This window comes from Hydra viridissima, unplaced genomic scaffold (assembly GCF_058129835.1).
Source record: "Hydra viridissima isolate aposymbiotic clone 2 unplaced genomic scaffold, HvirCarnegie_v1 scaffold_9, whole genome shotgun sequence".
In the NCBI taxonomy this organism is placed as follows: Eukaryota; Metazoa; Cnidaria; class Hydrozoa; order Anthoathecata; family Hydridae; genus Hydra; species Hydra viridissima.
This window is the reverse complement of record NW_028324308.1, coordinates 11,038,901-11,057,795: the sequence shown is the minus strand read 5'-3', so window position 1 is coordinate 11,057,795 and position 18,895 is coordinate 11,038,901. Positions and strand designations below refer to the sequence as shown.

General features: G+C 29.2%; 3 pseudogenes across 2 annotated transcripts in view; 2 read left to right on the top strand and 1 right to left on the bottom strand.

Moving 5' to 3' along the window:
* Positions 1-18,895, top strand: part of LOC149883972 (uncharacterized) — a 312,658-nt pseudogene that overhangs the window by 26,710 nt on the left and 267,053 nt on the right. The window lies entirely within an intron of this gene.
* Positions 5,055-6,461, bottom strand: LOC149884001 (uncharacterized; annotated as a pseudogene).
* Positions 6,641-18,895, top strand: part of LOC149883995 (uncharacterized) — a 37,849-nt pseudogene continuing 25,594 nt past the window's right edge. The window contains exons 1-8 of the transcript XR_016455425.1: positions 6,641-6,791; positions 11,138-11,865; positions 11,949-12,072; positions 12,257-12,466; positions 12,577-12,663; positions 12,794-12,881; positions 13,005-13,216; positions 13,390-13,549. The product of XR_016455425.1 is annotated as an uncharacterized LOC149883995 (transcript). The remainder of the gene's footprint in view (positions 6,792-11,137; positions 11,866-11,948; positions 12,073-12,256; positions 12,467-12,576; positions 12,664-12,793; positions 12,882-13,004; positions 13,217-13,389; positions 13,550-18,895) is intronic.

Below are 18,895 nucleotides of genomic sequence, written 5' to 3'. Positions count from 1 at the left end.
AGCCCCACTGTCACTAAAAGGTAGCAATTGAAGATTTAATGTTCTGAAAGTACGCTAAATAATATTATTTGAAAAAACTCCTCTTAGACTACTGCCAGAACTTAAATCTAAGAGGATCAAGAACAATATTCAAAAAGTAAATACAGAAGAAAAAAATGGGTTCGACTGCTATAACCAAATAGTGGTAGCGTTTTTATGTTACGAACTTTAAAGACTTTACCAATAAAACTTGAGTTGTTGACGGGTGCTAAGTAATTTAAGACATAATTGGTTTTACAATTATTTCTCTCCTTTGCAAAAGGATTTTTTCAAACAAAAGAAGATGGTTTAGGAAATTTATTATTGTTTTGTTTATGAAGGAACTCGAGAAAACACATTGTTTTATACATATACACAAATTTGAATGTTTACACAATGGAGTCATTCAACAGAAGGGCAAGGAACTGCTTACTTTCAAACTAAACGTTTCCTAATCCAAGTTATTCTCTCATAACTTTAATTTTCATTTCAAGAAAGTTAAAGTTATGAGAGAATAACTTGGATTTTTTCAGAAAATTCCGAGAAAAATTTTTTGGTAGGAAACGCCGACCCTTTGTTACTTTAAGGTGGTAGACTGCTAAGAAACATTGAAAAAAAGTAGTTTTTCAAAAGTTGATTAGTTAAAAACTTTAACTATTGCTGTTTTTAAAAACATACATATTATTTTACAAAAAAACATAAAAAGGCCTAAAAAAACAGTTTAAACTTAGTAGGGTGATTTTGCTTCCCCTAGCAACGCTCATAGCAACGTCAAAATAAGGCAATTTTAACTAAATTTTACAAAATCTAAGCACTCAAACCAATAGCTACTTCTTTGTTTTTTGTTTTTCTATGTTTAAATGACATGGTGTGAAAGAACAACGTTGTTGAATTGGTTTATTACTATATATTAACTCGATAAAAGTGCATACTATCAAAGAAGAAATAAGTCTAAAAGCAAAAAACGTAAATGTTATAGATTACTTGCGAATAAAATTCACTTGACTTCTGAATATGTAGTATATTTTCAAGTTCAAATAATACATCAAATAATACATCTCTAACAAATACTTCTTCAAGCTAATCAGCATCTGCTGAAAAGTTAAATTTACCTACTTCTGATACTCCAAGTATTAGTCAAGATAGTAATCCTGAATGTTACATTATATTTAATTCTGATGTCTTGAGTTCAATTTTAAATCTTGTTGGTTCTTGTCCAAAATGCCAATCTTTAATAAAATTGAATAATGATTTATCAAGAAAGAAAGGATTTTCACATCAACTTGTTTTGTCTTGCACTGCAAAAAAATGTCAATGGCAAAATGAGTTTTTTACCTCAAAAAAAATTGAAAAAAACAGTGATAATGAAACACAAGGCATGAAATCGTTTGACATTAATATCAGAATGTGTGTAGCTTTCAGAGAAATTGGAAAAGGTTATGCTGCAATGGAAAGTTTTTGTAACATAATAAACAGTCCACCACCAATGCAAAAAAAAACATACAATAACATTGTCTATAAATTGCATTCGTCTTATATCAAAGTTGCCCAAGATTCAATGAAGCGAGCAGCTGCACAAGCACAACGTACAAGTGAGTCTACTATTGGTGACCCTGATATAAAAAATGTTACTGTAAGTGTTGATGGAACGTGGCAGCGACGCGGTTTTTCCTCGCTGAACGGTGTTGTTACAGCTATTAGTAATGGGAAGTGTGTTGACACTCAAACTCTCATAAAGGATTGTAAAAGTTGCCAATATTGGCAGAGAAACAAAGATATACCAGGATACAATGACTGGGTAGAATCACATATTTGCCCAATTAATCACAAAGGTAGTGCAGGTGCAATGGAAGCTATTGGGGCATTGCAAATATTTAAACGATCAACTGTTTTTAACAAACTGCGTTATACAAAATACTGTGGTGATGGTGACAGTAAGTCTTACCAAAATATAGAAAGTAATAATGTTTACCCAGGGTATAAAATTGAAAAAAGTGAATGTGTCAGTCATGTTCAAAAAAGAGTTGGGTCTCGTTTACGCTCTCTTAAAGTATTGTACAAGGGAAAAGTTTTAAAAGATGGTAAAAGACTTACTGGAAAAGGAAGGATGACAGATAAAGTCATTAATACATTGCAAAACTATTATGGAATGAGTATACGACAAAACAAAGGGAATTTGTATGGCATGAAAAAATCCATAGCAGGACTAATTCATCACTGTTCTGAAAGCAGCAGCGATGAAGAACGCCATAAGTATTGTCCTCGTACTAGCGATTCGTGGTGTAAATATCAAAGGGACAAGATTAATCAAACTTTGACTTATAAAAACAGTATAAACATTCCAGAAGCTGTTTGTGAAATTATAAAACCTATTTTTTCACACAAAGATCTTGGTGCAAACAAGTTATTAAAAAGATGTCTTGATGGAGAAACACAGAATGCAAATGAATCGCTCAATAATGTAATTTGGACAAAATGCCCAAAAAATGTGTACGTGGGTAGGTCAACACTTGAAATTAGTGTTGCATCTGCTGTCATACAGTTTAATGATGGTAAAACTGGTATGATAGATGTTCTTCACAGTTTAGGAATTTTACCAGGACATTTTACTAAAAACGGTTTTCAAATAGTGATGTGCTACGTGAAAAGCTTATGGACATAAAATCATCTGAAAAGTTTAAAAAACAAAGAAAAAAGCTTAGAGCAACAAGGAAGGGGTTTGATGATAAGCACAATGATGAAGAAGGAGCATTATATGAAAAGGGAGGGGGGGGGGTTTAACCTGTTTTCAAGTGTTAATATATTTGTATTTTCAAAATATAAAGTTTTATTTGCATTTTTCTCTGTTGTAAAGTTTTTCATATTCTGGATAAGATTGTGGGAGCTGTATTTGTCCAATTGATTTGAAATTTTGTACAGATGTTCATTTTTATGAGCTTTATGTCCTGAGATAAAGAAATTTTGGATAAAAATTAAAATTAAATTTTTTGGGCTGTTTTGGGGTCAGGAATTTGGCCTAAATTTAGACGCATAGAAAAAGCTTATGGTGCATCGAAATTGAAAAAGATTCAAATTTTTTGTTTATCTCAGGACATTTATCTACTTAAAAGGTACACAACTGTAAAATTTTGAGACTTGATATATTTTACTTTTTGAGATATCTTTTCCAAGAACTTTGCACTTTTTAGGCCTAAAAACACTTAAATTTGCCCAAAAATTAGAAAGAGGGAAAAAAAAAAAAAATTTTTTTTTTTTAAATCCTATTTATCGTGTTTAAAATGAGAAAATCAATTGGAATAATGTCAGATTTTAAAATTTTTTTTTAGCAGTCTACCACCTTAATCGTTCGATGATTATATATATATAAACACACACATCTTTTATACCGTCTTTAAGACGTTTTTAATTAGACGATTTACAATTTTTCATTTGAGACCAGTTTAAGACATCTTTAATACCTATTTCAAGTCGTTTTAATTTTGTCTTTAAGACGACTTGTTGTTAGGTGAGAAACGTCCATGATTAAACTGGTTATTCGGAAATCCGTCTTGTTAAGATGTCTCAAGGATGTCTTAAATTGGTTGTCGGAAGATATCTTAATGAGGTGTTGAAAAGCCGTCTTAAACACGTCTTTAACTAATTGTAGACGTCTAGACGAGTTAAAGATAAGTTACATACGTCTTAAAGTCGTCTTATATTCGGTGGGAAAGGGTAATATTTAAGCGGAGCTGAAAAAAGAAAATTACATGAAAAGAAGATGAAGGAAGTTGTAAAAGGACAAATGCCATTGCCAGGATTTATTGACAAACCATCGACATCAACTTCAACATCTTCAACGTTACCAGAATTAAACTGTGGTGGTAATGATACTGATATGCAGGAGGCGACAAATACAAATGCAATACTAATGAACGAAGGGAAATTTAATGCATTGGAGGAAGAGTCTATTCCTATTCCTATTGAATCTAATTGTAATTTTAATTTAGACAATTTTAGTAATGATCCTGCCGACTGGAAATCCTCTGAGGAACTAATATCTTATTTCGTCGAAAAAGTAAATCCCACGAAATGTGGAATTTGACAATGCAGAATTTATAAACTCTACTGTGAAGGTTATCAGAAATAAATAGCGTTTTCTTTCAAAATCAACGCTTAAACGTAAAATAGTAAATGGCGATGAAGTAGATCATACTTGGTTAAATTTTTCTTCAAAGACCAAAACGTTGTATTAAAACGTGGCTTTGCAAATTATTTTTTACATCAACTGAAATGCTAATAACGGGATTTAATGATTAAAAAAATGCGGCATCGCGATTGTTATCACACAATAAAGGTTTAAATTTTTGTAAATTATATGAATCTCAATGTGACTATTGAAAAAATGTTTTGCAAAGAATTATAGACGTTATTTTATTTTTGTTCGAACGTGGTCTAGCTCTGAGAGGAAAAAATGAATTTATCGGTTCTGTTAATAATGGCAATTATTTAAGTACGTTGGAGTTGTTGGCAAAGTATGATGCTTTCCTTGCAAGTCATATAGAAAAATTTGGATATTCTGGTCGCGGAAATGTATCGTACTTGTCATCAAAAATAATGATGAATATATTCAATTGGTTTGCAAATATATTACCGAAATGATTTTAAAAGAGGTCAAAAAATCGTAATATTTCGGTATAATAGTAGATTAGACACTAGATAATCGGTATCGTATAAGTCGATACCGAGAAGAATGGTCTCGTATCGCATGGTATCGCTTATATAATAATGTCGATACTATCAGTATTGGTTGGATACCATTCGATACCGAGAAGGAAGGTCTCGTATCGTGTGGTATCGCTTATGTTCCAATGTCGATACTATCAGTATCGCTTCGATACCAAACGCTACCGATAATAGAAAGAATCGTATAGTATCGCATGGTCTCGAATCGAAACTCTCAATAAAACAAAAAAACAAAAAATTAAAATGTGACTTATTGAGTTTTTTATAAACAAAATACAAGTACAATTGCTTTTTAGAGATTTACTTCTAGCTTTTTAATAACCTACAATACTTTGGCTACCGTCCATTCTTTGTTTTTTCCTTTGCCGTACTTTCGTTGCTATTTTAGGATTTTCTTCTATCAATATTGGTAAAGATAAGTCTGATTCATGTCCTATATCACTATCATTTTCTTGTTCGATGGGCCATTTTTTAATGTAATTTTCAAGAGCGGAATAGTTCTGCATTATAAATACAAGCTTATCTGCCCTGTCACTATCGAGATTTTATCTACGATCAGTGATGACAAGGCCAGAAGCAGAAAATGCTCTTTCAGATGATGCAGAGGTTGGTGGTGTTGCCAACCAAGATCTTGCAACACCCGAAAGAATAGGAAGTTCCGCTGCATGCTGCTTCCACCATGCTAAGGTGTCAGTTTTCCCAGAATTTTTGGATCTTATTGTTTTTTGGCATTTCTCCATTTTAAGCTTAATAGGAGGGTTTTCGTGTATATGATGTGAATTAGTATATTCCTTATACTTTGCTAAAATAATATTGTACTTATTTTCCTCCCAACCTTGTGCATTATCAGCAACGGAATCGTTACTACCATTATTACTAGAGCTTGAGACTGACAATGAAGAACTCTCAAAGTATACTTTGGCTGTGGGATGGTTTTCAACCAGTTTTTGAATATTTTCATTGTCCACATCAAGAAGATGTCCACGAAAAAATGGATGAAGGTGACGTCCAAGTCACGGTCGTTCAAACTCTATTAGAGAGCTTACGATAAGAAAACTGCAACGGCAACTTCTACAATTTATGACAAATATTTGACACTAGGCATGCGCAATGGATGGGATTCCCTGAAATGCCGTTTTAAAACTTTTTACGCAACGTCAAAACGCTGAAATTCGTGTTCTCTGAAAACGGCTTAAAAATAGATCAAAGTAGTACTTGCTTCAAAAGTGTAACAAAGTAATTATTTAATTTCTGATACAAATTTAAGATATATACATAAGTATAAATGTATATATATATATATATATATATATATATATATATATATATATATATATATATATATATATATATATATATATATATATATATATATATATATCAAGTATCATATCGAGTAGTCTACATGGGTAGGAGAATCGTTTTAAAAAAATACACAGTGCTTCTACCGGAGTAACTTTTAACCCATTATAACATACAAACTCTTGAGGTAGTTGAAGTACATTGAGTAAGCAATATATATCACTACGTAGAAATCTAAATTCACTTTTGCATTCATCATCAGACATGATTTCTAAACAAAATTGCTTATAACTCCAAAACGGTAAATCTGGATTCTTAGACGAATTAAATTTGTACAGTAGTAAAAATTCCTCGTCGTCTATGATATTTGATTCTAATGCAAGCAATAAACTATTTCTAACATTTCTTAAAGGAGCCATTTTTAATTTTTTTTTTGTTTATTTCAAGATGTTTTCTTTTTTTTTGAAGCAGAAATTCGTAACTAATTTTATATGAATACCGCAACTGCTAGTCGCAACCGCTCGATCCAGACCTTTGTCGTCTCCGTTGCCGTTGCAGTTTTCATATCGTAAGCTCTCTATTAATAAGCGACAGGTTATTGTGCGCAAGCGCAGTTGGATTATGAAAATTAAAGAAGTTCAAAATGGCTACGGACCTTCGTTACAGAATGAATTTTTACTTAGCGACCAACTTTTCACTACTCATCGTGTTTTTTAAAACCGTCTACGTTGATAACCAGCTTTTAGACTGTTAGTAGTGTCTTGGTAACTTAATTTTATTAAGAAGTAAGAAAATGAAAGGGAAATATTTTATGATTGAAGAGGATCTACCTAAAAAAACTTTTTCTTTAATTTGTTTATAAATTTGGAAGTCTTTTTACATTTTTTTTGAGCGGTAAAACTTAAAAGTTTTTCTACTTTTACTTATATAAATCTTTTAACTTTTTGTTACTTATAAAAAATCTTAGCACTCAATTTTTTTTCTTGTTCAATATTTACATCTAACCATTGTCCTAAATTGATAACATTTTATTTATATCGTTTGTGAAACAAAAATTGTCCTTTTGTAAAAAATTTGACTAATTGTTTCTAATAATTTTAAATAAAATCTTTTACTTTATATGCAGTTTTTTATTGATTTATTAGCTTAATTTACTTCATGATTATAAACACTACATAATGCACGTGGTTAAGTTTGATGGTTATTCACAAGAACTATCCAAAAAGTTTTATTATTTTTAGATAAAAATCCATTACAAAAATTTTGAATCTTATTTACAGGGCCTGTGGATATTTGGTAGGGAAAAAATAGTATCCTATTGGAATAAATCAACAAAAATATCATTGAAATTTGTATTCCATGTCATGTTGTCAGTATTTCAAGAATGTACACTCATCTAAAATTTTTAAAACGTTATGATACCATAAAGAATGTGATCAAAGGAATGAAATCAACAACACTTCTTTTAAATATGAACTGGAAAACTCATTGTGATGAATGCTATTGTTGTCAGCAGGTAGAAAAACTCAGTAAAAGTTTAAGTGTTAATAAATCACTAAAACAAAAATAAAAAGCTTATTGGTCGCCCTGGTATTGGTAAAAAAATGTGGTCATCTTCCATGATTGCTACCATTAAAAAAAGCATTGTGACAGCACATGACTTGGAAATAGATATTGAAGAACTAAAAAAAGAAATCAATCCTCATTTACAGCTTTACCAGTGTAATTTTTGTAGTAAAATATCAAAACAACCAGCAACTCTAAAAAAATGTGAACACTTATTTTGTTTTTTCTGTCTTGTGGAAAATATAAAGGTTAACCAACTCAATTAAACATTTCCAAAATAAAAACAGCTTATTTTACCTGAAGATTTGATATCCAGTACTAGAACAAATTCTCTTTTAATTATGTTGGCTGTTGCATGTATATGTAAAAAAAAGTTTAATTCAATCAAAGAATATGATTTAGATATTAATCATAAGTGCATCTGCCTTGATAAATCATGAATAATAGCACAATCAGCCCCATCATTATCATCATCATCATCATCATCATCATCATCATCATCATCATCATCATCATCATCATCATCATCATCATCATCATTTATTTGACAATATTTCTGATTTTAATCAAGTAATTTGTTTGCTTAAGCAGAGGCTTAAACAAACCAATAGCTGGAAACTCTTTACTCTTCCATTTTTTTGGCAATCCACCCTTCCTTTTGCTTCATATTCATGAACAACTTCTATGTATTGATGCAATGTTTCATCAGCTGTTTGGCAACTTTTCACTGGTCCACTAAATATATATACATTCTTGTATTTTAAAAAGATAATGAAAGTTCTGGTATCATGTCAAACATTAAAAAAAAAAAAAGGCAAATCTTCAAGCTAGTTTTAAAAAATTAAATCTTTAAAGTTGATCAGTAAAAAGTTGCCAAACAGTTGAAAACATTGCATCAATATATGTCCTTAATCCTAAAATAGCACAAATCTTTATTGTAATAGCAAATAATAAAGAGATCAAATAGGAATACAAAGCAAAAGTAAGTAAACCTGTAAGAGTAAGGAGTGAGAAGAGAAGTAATTAAAATTAAAAAAAAAAAAACCCTGAAAAACTAAACAATTATTGCTATTGGTTTGCCTAAGCAAACGAATAGCAATCAAACCCAATTCAGAAGGTAAAAAATATCAAAATGCAAATGAAAAAATATATGTATGTATGTAATGTATGTATGTGTATGTATGTAATATATGTATGTAATATATGTATGTAATATATGTATGTAATGTATGTATGTATATATGTATGTATGTATGTATGTATGTATGTATGTATGTATGTATGTATGTATGTATGTATGCATGTATATCTGTGTGTTTGTATGCTTATTTACAAGAAGAAAATATTGAGTGCTAAGATCTGATAAAAGTGTTAAATACTATAAAAACTAATCTAAATTAAAAAAAAAAAAATCATTTAATTTCTACACTCAGAAAATTAGATGATGTGTTTTTAAAAGTGTAAACAAATCAGCATATTCAAGAATGTTAATTTACTTAGAAAAGCGCAACTTTAAACTTTTTGATATAATCTTTATCTTATTTGAATCATTTTCTTATGCAAATGCTTATTATGATTTCAGTTTTAAAAAGAGTTTAAAATGTTGATTTATATGGAAACATATGTAAATGATCAGTCAACTAAATAAGAAAATTCGTTGCTATGGACCGTAGCCATTATTAAAAGTTGAATTTTTTTAAGTTTTTACTGCGCTTGCGTATAATAACTTGTCGCTTCTGAACAACCGTGTACAATACACTTTTTTTTTTCAGATATTGTTATTGTTTTATAAAGATTAATTGCAACACAATATTTATTGTTATTGTATTACAGAATTACAATAGTTGTAAATCACAAGTATTGTTATTGTTTCTAAATTAAGTTAATACAATAACAATAATTTTTGTTACTGTTATTGTTTTCATTACAATTACAATAGTCCTAACCCTATTTAGAACTGCTCATAACAAAAGAATTCTATCTAATACTGCTGACAATAATAGTCAGTCATGCAATTGCCGACAAACCGCCGCATGCCCAGTAAATGGAAAATGCCTTAAGAAAAACCTTATTTATTTTTGCAACGTAAAAACTCAGAAGCAAGAAAAGGGGCGTTATTATGTTGGGCTCACTGAAAAAACCTTTAAAGGCAGATGGTATAAGCATAGGAATTCTTTTCGTTATGAAAGTAAGGCAAACTATCATTTTGGCGTTTTTTGTGTCTTTTGCAAGGTTTTAATATTAAAAAGCCTGTTTTAGTTGGTCTTATTTGTGGGGCAGCTATACCAAACAATTTGATAGAGCATTTTAGTGATCTAGTATTAGAATTAAATAAGATTGGCAAAGGATTTTTGTTTTGTGAAAAAGAAATTTCTATCAAAGTTTGTAGCATAATTTGTGACGCTCCTGCTAGAGCATTTGTTAAAGCTGTAAAAGGTCACACTGCATATTATGGTTGTGATAAGTGTAACCAAAATGGTAAGCATATAGCCAATAGGATGACCTACCCATTGGTAGATTCACCTGTACGAACAGATGAAAGTTTTCGATTAATGCTCAATGATGATCATCATTTGAAAATTGGGGAAAATTTCATAAGAAGTCCATTTTTAGATACTGATATTGGAATGGTAACTCAATTTCCGATTGATTATATGCATTCAGTCTGTTTGGGGGTTCAAAAGAAAATGCTGAAGTTGTGGTTATCAGGCCCATTGTTTTGTCGGTTGCGAGCATCTTTTGTTGAAAACTTATCAAACGCATTAATTAATTTAGGCAAATGTCTACCCACTGAATTTGCATGAAAACCTCGTTCACTTAAAGAGGTTTCACAATGGAAGGCAACTGAATTTTGCCAATTTCTGTTGTATACAGGTTCAGTTGTTTTACGTAATATGCTTCCGATTGAGCTTTATCATAATTTTATGCTTTTATATGTAGCAATATTTCTTTTATCAAGTCCAACTTATTGTGGATCTAACTCTGGTTATGCTAAAACTCTATTAATTAATTTTGTTAATCATTTTGGACTATTGTATGGCCAGGAAATGATAGTTTACAATGTTCATAGTTTAATTCATCTGGCTGATGATGTTCAACATCATGGGTTTTTAGATAAAATATCTGGCTTTCCCTTTGAAAATTACTTGCAACATTTAAAAAAAATGGTAAGAAAACCACAGCACCCTTTAGCTCAAATTATTCGTAGACAATCTGAAAGTGACGCTTTAGTAAACAAGTTTTTACCTAATCAAAGAATTAAATTTTTTAAACTGCATAACAAAGGACCATGTAATGAATTTTTAAGATTTTCAATACAATATAATGAAGTTTATTTACCACAGTTTTGTCTTAAATTAACTTCTGGCAATAATTGTGTCAAAATAGAAACTGAAATTTGCATAGTGTTGATATTTGTGTTTTTGATGAGATTACCTATATTGTGTACTGTTCATTTTTGACAAAAACAAATTTTTTTACTTATCCTTGTGATTCAAGTCTGTTAGGAATATTTTAGTATCACATTTAGATAACGTTGAACACGTTGCAATTTTAAATGACAGAAGTCTTAAGTATGTTATGTTACCAGTTGATGATGGTCTTGTTGTGTCACCCTTGCTTCACTTGTTATAATTTAATTTGATGCAAATTTGTACAAAGTTTCTTTACTTTTTTTTTATTGCTAACAAAAGTACTATGCTTACTTCATACATAGTTTCATATGACATGGTAAATGAAATACTTAATAAACTTGTTTAGCCTAATTTTACTATCTCAAGTAATTTTCTTTCCTAATAATAACAGTTATATAACAACATTGTCTATATTAATACATTCAATAGTTGCCAATTTTCAAAATGACTTTGGTAAATTTAAATTACATAAAAATGATTTCCATAAATGTTTTGTAAACTGTTTTTGATTTGGTATTTTATTTGCTTTAGATTTTTAAAATACTTCTGGTATTTTTTATTGTTGCATATAGTTAAATTTCTCAAATTTAATTTTCTTATATTATTAACTAAAAGACTTAAATCTTATAATTACTTGCCAAAACAATGGATAATTTATACCATATTGTAAAGTTTGTTGATGAGAATGATTCTGTGGCTGTTGTTCCTGTCAAATGGGTCACAAATGGTGTTTGTCGATGGCCATGCTCATACAAAACTGAACGGCTTAACCGAGCCATTAGGAAATGTGAAGATCCTGGAGATGATTGGACTGATTATGATATTAGTATCATGTATAACTCTGGTTAGTCATTTGATATGAATTTTAACAAAGTCTATGTTTTTTGTAATATTTTGTTTTTGTGAAATAACTTTAAAGTTTTTTAGTGACATATGACAAAGCAAGTGAAAAATTGCCCATGGTGGAAGTTAGTTTCGATTTTGTTTCAAACAAAGAGGATGAAGAACTGGTAAACAGAAACAGAATTCAGAAGAGTCTTCGTCCTTACAGGTGATGATGATGATGATGATGATGATGATGATGATGATGATGATGATGATGATGATGATGATGATGATGATGATGATGATGATGATGATGATGATGATGATGATGATGATGATGATGATGATGATGATGATGATGATGATGATGATGATGATGATGATGATGATTTCCTTTTATCATTTCGAAGAGAAGTATTTTATCACAATGTGGAATATTCAAGTTCTGAATCAGACACTCGGAAAGTATTAAAAAAGCAAAAGAAAACTGTGAATAATTTTAAAAAGATACTCTCTCCAGCTCCTGCTATTCCTCCTTAACTCTTTCAAGAGTTTCTACAGAGAATATAAAGTCAAAAGAAACGCAAAGTTTTATTACTGAAGGTTTAGAATTAGAAGAGGTATTTATTTGTTTCATTTTTCTATTAAATATTCTTAAACCTAAATATTACTGAACAATGTAATTTTCTTAACAAAACAGTTAGAAAATTTATATAATTTATATAAATAGGATACAAATATCTATCAAGAATTATCAAGTGAAATTGATGGAACTGCTTCAGGTGAAACCAATCATTTGTCTTCATCCAACTCTGTGGTAATATCTACCTTTATATATGTATTGGTATATATATACATATACATATGAATATATATGAATATATATGCATATTAATCTATTGTTAAAATAAACAGTTTCATTTTTTTTTTCTTCTTCATAATTTTAGTTTTCAGAGTCTTTAATGACATCCAAAGGATGTTCATCTGTCAGACGGATTCTTGCCAAAGTGAGTGAAGGAACACTTCAATGCACTGGTTAGTAGTAGTATGCTTAGAATTTACAATTTCAGTTATTTTAGGTAATTTTTGTAATTAATGTTTTTTTTTAATTTACTAGAAATTTAAAAATAAAATTTCTAAGAGATCTTATTTTTACAGCTGTTGAAAAAGAGTTGCTTATTTCAGTGGAAAATTTAAATAAAAAGATAGATCATAATAATGCTCTGATTACTCAACTTATCAGCATGTTAAAACAGAACAGTGAATCAGTTCTGCTTGATCAACCTTTTAAGATTCCAGTTAACGATGAGGGCAGCTTACATAAGTTAAATGAAGATATTGGTTCAGATAAGAATGTTATGATTACACTGGTAATGTGAACCATATATAAAGGCTGTTGTTTTCTTATTTCTTTATACAAAGCATTTTAATAGAACTTTACTATCAATACAGTTAACTTTACTATCAATAAAGTTATCTACAACTTTTATATGAAATTTTGAAATAAATAAATGGTTATATATAATGTGTACATAAATTTTAGAGCAGAAAATTGGCATCGCATGGTGGCTCTACAGTTAAGGGGATTGTTTGGAATATGATTCCAATGGTGATGGGTTGCAGTATAGAGAAGACCATTAATTGGTCTGGAGCAAACAGAAAGCTTGCTTTGAAAGAAATGCCATTAAAAAAAGTTTTATTGGGTAAGAAAAAATATTTATCTCTATTTATAACATCTATATAGCATAGATTATATATATATATATATATATATATATATATATATATATATATATATATATATATATATATATATATATATTAAGGGTCCAACTTTGAAAACAATAACGATACGAAACGATATTTTCATTCAAAATCGTTTTAACGAAAACGATAACAAAATTTTTTCATTCAAGATCGTTTTAACGAAAATGATAACGAAATTTTTCAACATTTTTAACGAAAAAAACGATAAAAAACGATGAAAAATGACAAAAATGATCAAACAACAAAAAAATTTTTGTTCAACATCATTTTGACAAAATTTTAATGAAATTTTCAACATTCAGATAGTTGTTATCATTGTAAAAGTTGAAAACATAACAAAAAACGACCAAAAAAATGACAAAATTAAAAAGATTCACTTTTATTAACAATTTTAACACAAATTTATATAAAGAAAAATACAACATAAAAAATGGTTTTTTTATACCTTGAAGAATATTGCATTGCTGGCAAAAAATAAGTTTTACCAACTTTAGACACTATACATTTCTTAGTAAACATTTACCCTAACAAATCTGACAAGAAATGAAATTTTTTTCACGCACCAAAAATATTCAAGTTTTTTTTAAAAAACTCTGTTTAATTTTCATCACCAGAATGTGAGTCACTAGCTGTAATCCATTTTTTGATCTTTACTCTGGCATAATTTTGTTGAATGTAGAGAAGTTTGTCTACTTGTTCAGGTTGAATTTTCGTTCTTTTGTATGATACAAGATTTCCTGCGGAGTTGAATAGTCTTTCACATGAACAAGAGGTTGCAGGAATGCATAGAATTTTTTTTGCTTCGGTGGACAGATTAGGCAACATTTTTTCATTACATTTCCACCATTGCAGAATATTAACCTGCTTTGGAGGTGATGGAAGATTGAAATAATAATTAAATTCTTTTTTAATGGGCAAAATATCTTGCAATTTCTTGTGTACTTTTAAGTTTTGGGATTGGAAAAGCTGCTCCATTGGATCCTCATCAGTACCAGTTTCTGAAATATTATTCAGTACAGGTTGTGGATCTTGATGATCCAAATAAATTGGGTGATCTTTGATAATCATGTTGCATGTATTGTCAAATTGGTTGAATGCTTTCAGAACACTGCCTCTGTAGTAAGGATGAAACAGTGACTCAATGGCCCAGTATTTGTTGTCAGTCCCGGAATTGGGAAATCTCTTTTCAATAGCTGAAAAAAAAATAATGTACGTACAAATCTCTTTAAAAATTTGATGATTTTGCTTATGGAAATCCCCAAAAAAACAAGAACAAAACTAACAAAAGCAAGTAGAATATTTCATAAAAATTTTTCTAAAATATATTTATGCACTGTAATATAAGTATAAACAAGTTGTTTGTATAATAATTTACTTAATATAAAGTAATGTTTGTTCAAACATTTAAATTAAATATTTTATTATTGCCAACCTAAAATATTCTTTAAGAAATTAAAGATTAAAAAGTAATAAAAAATTGTTACCTTGAATAAACTCCATCTGAAAGGACTTGACACATTCAGTTTCAGGTTTAATTTTCTTTGTTCTCTCCAGAAGGTTGTAAATTTGTGGAATTACTCTGTGAATTGTTATTTCTTTATCAGCTGACAACTCTTCTGATGTTTGCTTTGCTAAGTTCAATATTGGCAGTAATTCATCGTAAACTCGGAAATTTTTTGCTGAGGGAATTTTTTCAGCAAGTTTTTGGCGATCCAGTCCTGGTAAAAAATGCAGTAAAGTAATTTCGTAAAATGCATTGTAAAAAATATACTTTATCAAATTGACATCAAAATCAATAAACTGTTATCAGCCCATTTAATATTTTACATTAGTCAAATTAATCAATTCACTTAAAGTAAATAAAATCCTTAAGCTTTAATTAAAATAAAGTAAAAAGTTTTAATTAAACTGAAGTAAAAAAGTTTTAATTAAACTGAAGTAAAAAAGTTTTAATTAAACTGAAGTAAAAAAGTTTTAATTTAACTGAAGTAAAAAAGTTTTAATTTAATTGAAGTAAAAAAGTTTTAATTAAATTGAAGTAAAAAAGTTTTAATTAAATTGAAGTAAAAAAGTTTTAATTAAATTGAAATAAAAAGTTTTAATTAAATTGAAATAAAAAGTTTTAAATAAATTGAAATAAAAAGTTTTAATTACATGAAAATAAAGTTATTTATTAAATTAAATTAATTCAAAATTATTAGTTTTTTATATCAAAATAGTATAAATGAAACTTTTTTAAGTTCAGTTCACAAGAGAAAAAAAATGCCGGTTAGAGCAAAAAGCCGTCTAATACCGAAAATCTACACCAAACCAAACGTTTTTAATCTGGCAGAAATTTCCTTGAAATTATGAAAATAATTCTTTTCATTTTTACTCGATTTATTTTCAAGAATTAATGAAAACTGTTAGTATTTGAACAAATGTTTGTTACTGAATGATTTTTAAAAAATTAATATAATTTTCAAATTTCATTATTTTTGTTTAAGTTTTACTGATAAATTTTAATTTATATAATACCTGGATTATTCCTAATGGATTCCAGAGCTGGTCTAATTGACAAGACACTTTCAATCATCATAGCAATGGAATTCCATCTGGTTGAAACTGGAGTAATTATCTTTCTGAAACTAAGTACGCTGTTCGTATCTTGATTAATCTCCTCAATTTCTTCTTGAATTCGTTGTTGTGCAGCTGGAGATTTGTGAGTGTTGGTTGCAAGATCTGTACAAGCTTTGAGTGCCACTGTAATTTCTGGAATTTTTTCACAGCTATTTTGGACTGCCAAATTTAGTAGATGATCAGCACAAAGCAGTGAATCATTCACTTCATTAGCTTTTCGAATGGCTGCCTTGATGTTTGCTGCAGAATCATGTACCAGGATCCTTTGTGATTTGGGTTCCAAGGCAACAATATCACATATCTGCCTGAAATACAATGGAAACAATATAGCTTTATATTAATCACTCTTTATATTGTGATGTTTGCTCTATAAAACCATATTAAATAAAAAGCATCGATTTTCTATTTCTTTACAGTAGTATTTTTTTTATAAAATAAAAGTCTGATGAGTTTGAACATTCCTTACACATAGATGCATACAAAATTTTATGCCAAAATAGTTTCTATGTAAAAAAATGGACAAAGTTGCAATTCAACTTTTTGATGAATATCTTTTTAAACTAAAATAATTTTTTGTAAAAGCTAATGTGAAGTATGTGGTATTGATCTAATGCTTACAAATATAAAAGTTTAAAATTTTTTTATGAATTAAAATACCATAAAAATATGACAACTTCATTATTTAAAATGTCTGATGAATTTTGATTTAATATCATTACAAAAGAATAATTGAAAAGTAATCATGATGAAAAAATTTACTTGTCAAGAAGAAATGCAATTGCATCGCTGGTATGCTTGCCCAAGATACTTTTGCAAGAAACAACAAATTTTTGTAGATCCCAATTTCCATTGATGTAGTGAAGTGTAACTGCTTGGAAAGGATCGTTGTTTTTACTTGTCCAAATATCTGTGTCAAACCAATTCCTTCTGCTCCCGGGAGTTCTTTTTTGAGAATATCTTCAATTGAGCTTTTTACATTGTCATATAACAATGGCAGTTTGTATTTTGACAGTGTAAAAGCTCTCTTCACATTTGCCCTTGGTTCTAATTCGGCAACAAATTCTTGAAATGTTTCTGAATCAGCCAATGAAAATGGAAGATTTTGTCTAGCAATCAATCTTGTGATTGCCAGATCAATAAATTGTTGCCTTGGTGACTGTTTAGAAAATTTTGTGTAAGATGATATTGGCTTGAATTTTTTGGTTGCACTAGCACAGGGTTCTTCATTGTGAGACCGTACATTGGATTGTGATGAATTATCTTTAGAGGGATCAGCCCTGAAAGTTCATTTATTAAGAAATGTCAGAATAAAATTATTAAAAGGACTAGAAATTTTTATTTGCACTGTTGCACTTATACCATAACACATTAGTCTGCTAACAAACATTTATATATATCATCAAGAATAAATCATGTTTATGGATATTTCAAAAATATGATATGTAGACACTTCTCTACATTTTTTTTTTAAATTTTAAAACCATTCTAAAATATTTGGAAAAAACTTAATTTATCACACTGAAGTAGTCACAAAAATTCTCAATTTACTTTTTTTCAATAATTCTTCATTAAGCCGAGTTGCCATGAACAAAAATTATCAGAAAAATTTTACTAATGACTGTATTTTTATTTTATATTAATAAAAAAGCTAATTTGCAAATTTGTTGTTCTGGAACTTGGCTTGAGTTAAGTTTCAAAATTAATTTTCTTAAGTAACAATTTTTATTAAAAAAAACTTTCAATTTATAACATTTATAAAATAATTAAAGTTATAACACACCTCGTTATTCTGTACCTGTTAAAAATCATCATAATTTTAAATTTTAAAAATTTTCCTAATTTCAGTTTAGTGCACAATAATCATTTAATGCATATCTAAGGTAAATTGAATCTAGTTTTGTTTAACTACTTGTTAAAATACTAAAAATAATGTTGTATAATTAGAACAATTTAAGAAAGTAAAAATTCTTTTAGAAATGGCTAGAACATTTTTATTTATATTTATGCAATTAAAGATTGAACTAATTATAATTTTGATGAATGCCATGAAATATATAAAAATTACTTACTCAAAGATTTCTTCTATAGTTTCTAGAGCTTCAAGCTCATCTAGTTTTTTCCGTTTTATTTCAGAGGCAATTTTGACAACAGATGTAAAATGACCAGGGTGAACAGATTTAAGATGTGTGCGTAGAGAAGAAGTATTATATCCTGCCTGACGAATATTTTTACCACAATATTTGCATTTAGCAAGTGCTTCTTTCTTAACTTTGTCAACTGAAATACGTTCAAAATGCATCCACAGTGGCCTTGTTTCCATTTTTAGATTATTAACTGTTTTTCAAAAATTATAATTTCACAATACTTTGGTTTGACCGGAACTTTTGTTGTTCAAGGTTTTCTAATAGGACTGGGTCAGGCTTACACCCAAGCTCAAAACTCAGGCCCGAGCCCACGCGGGCCTGAGTTTTGGGCAAAGCCCAACGGGCCTGATTTTTAGCTAAGGCTTAAAAAAACCGAAAAAAATGAAACTTACAAGGGAAAAAAAAACAAAAAAATATATTGTTTTTTTTGGTTTAGAAAAGCCCAACTAAGGCCCCACCGAGGCCCGTTAAGTCAGGCCTCAAAAGCCCGCAAAAGCCAAGCCCGCAGTCTTCAGTCCG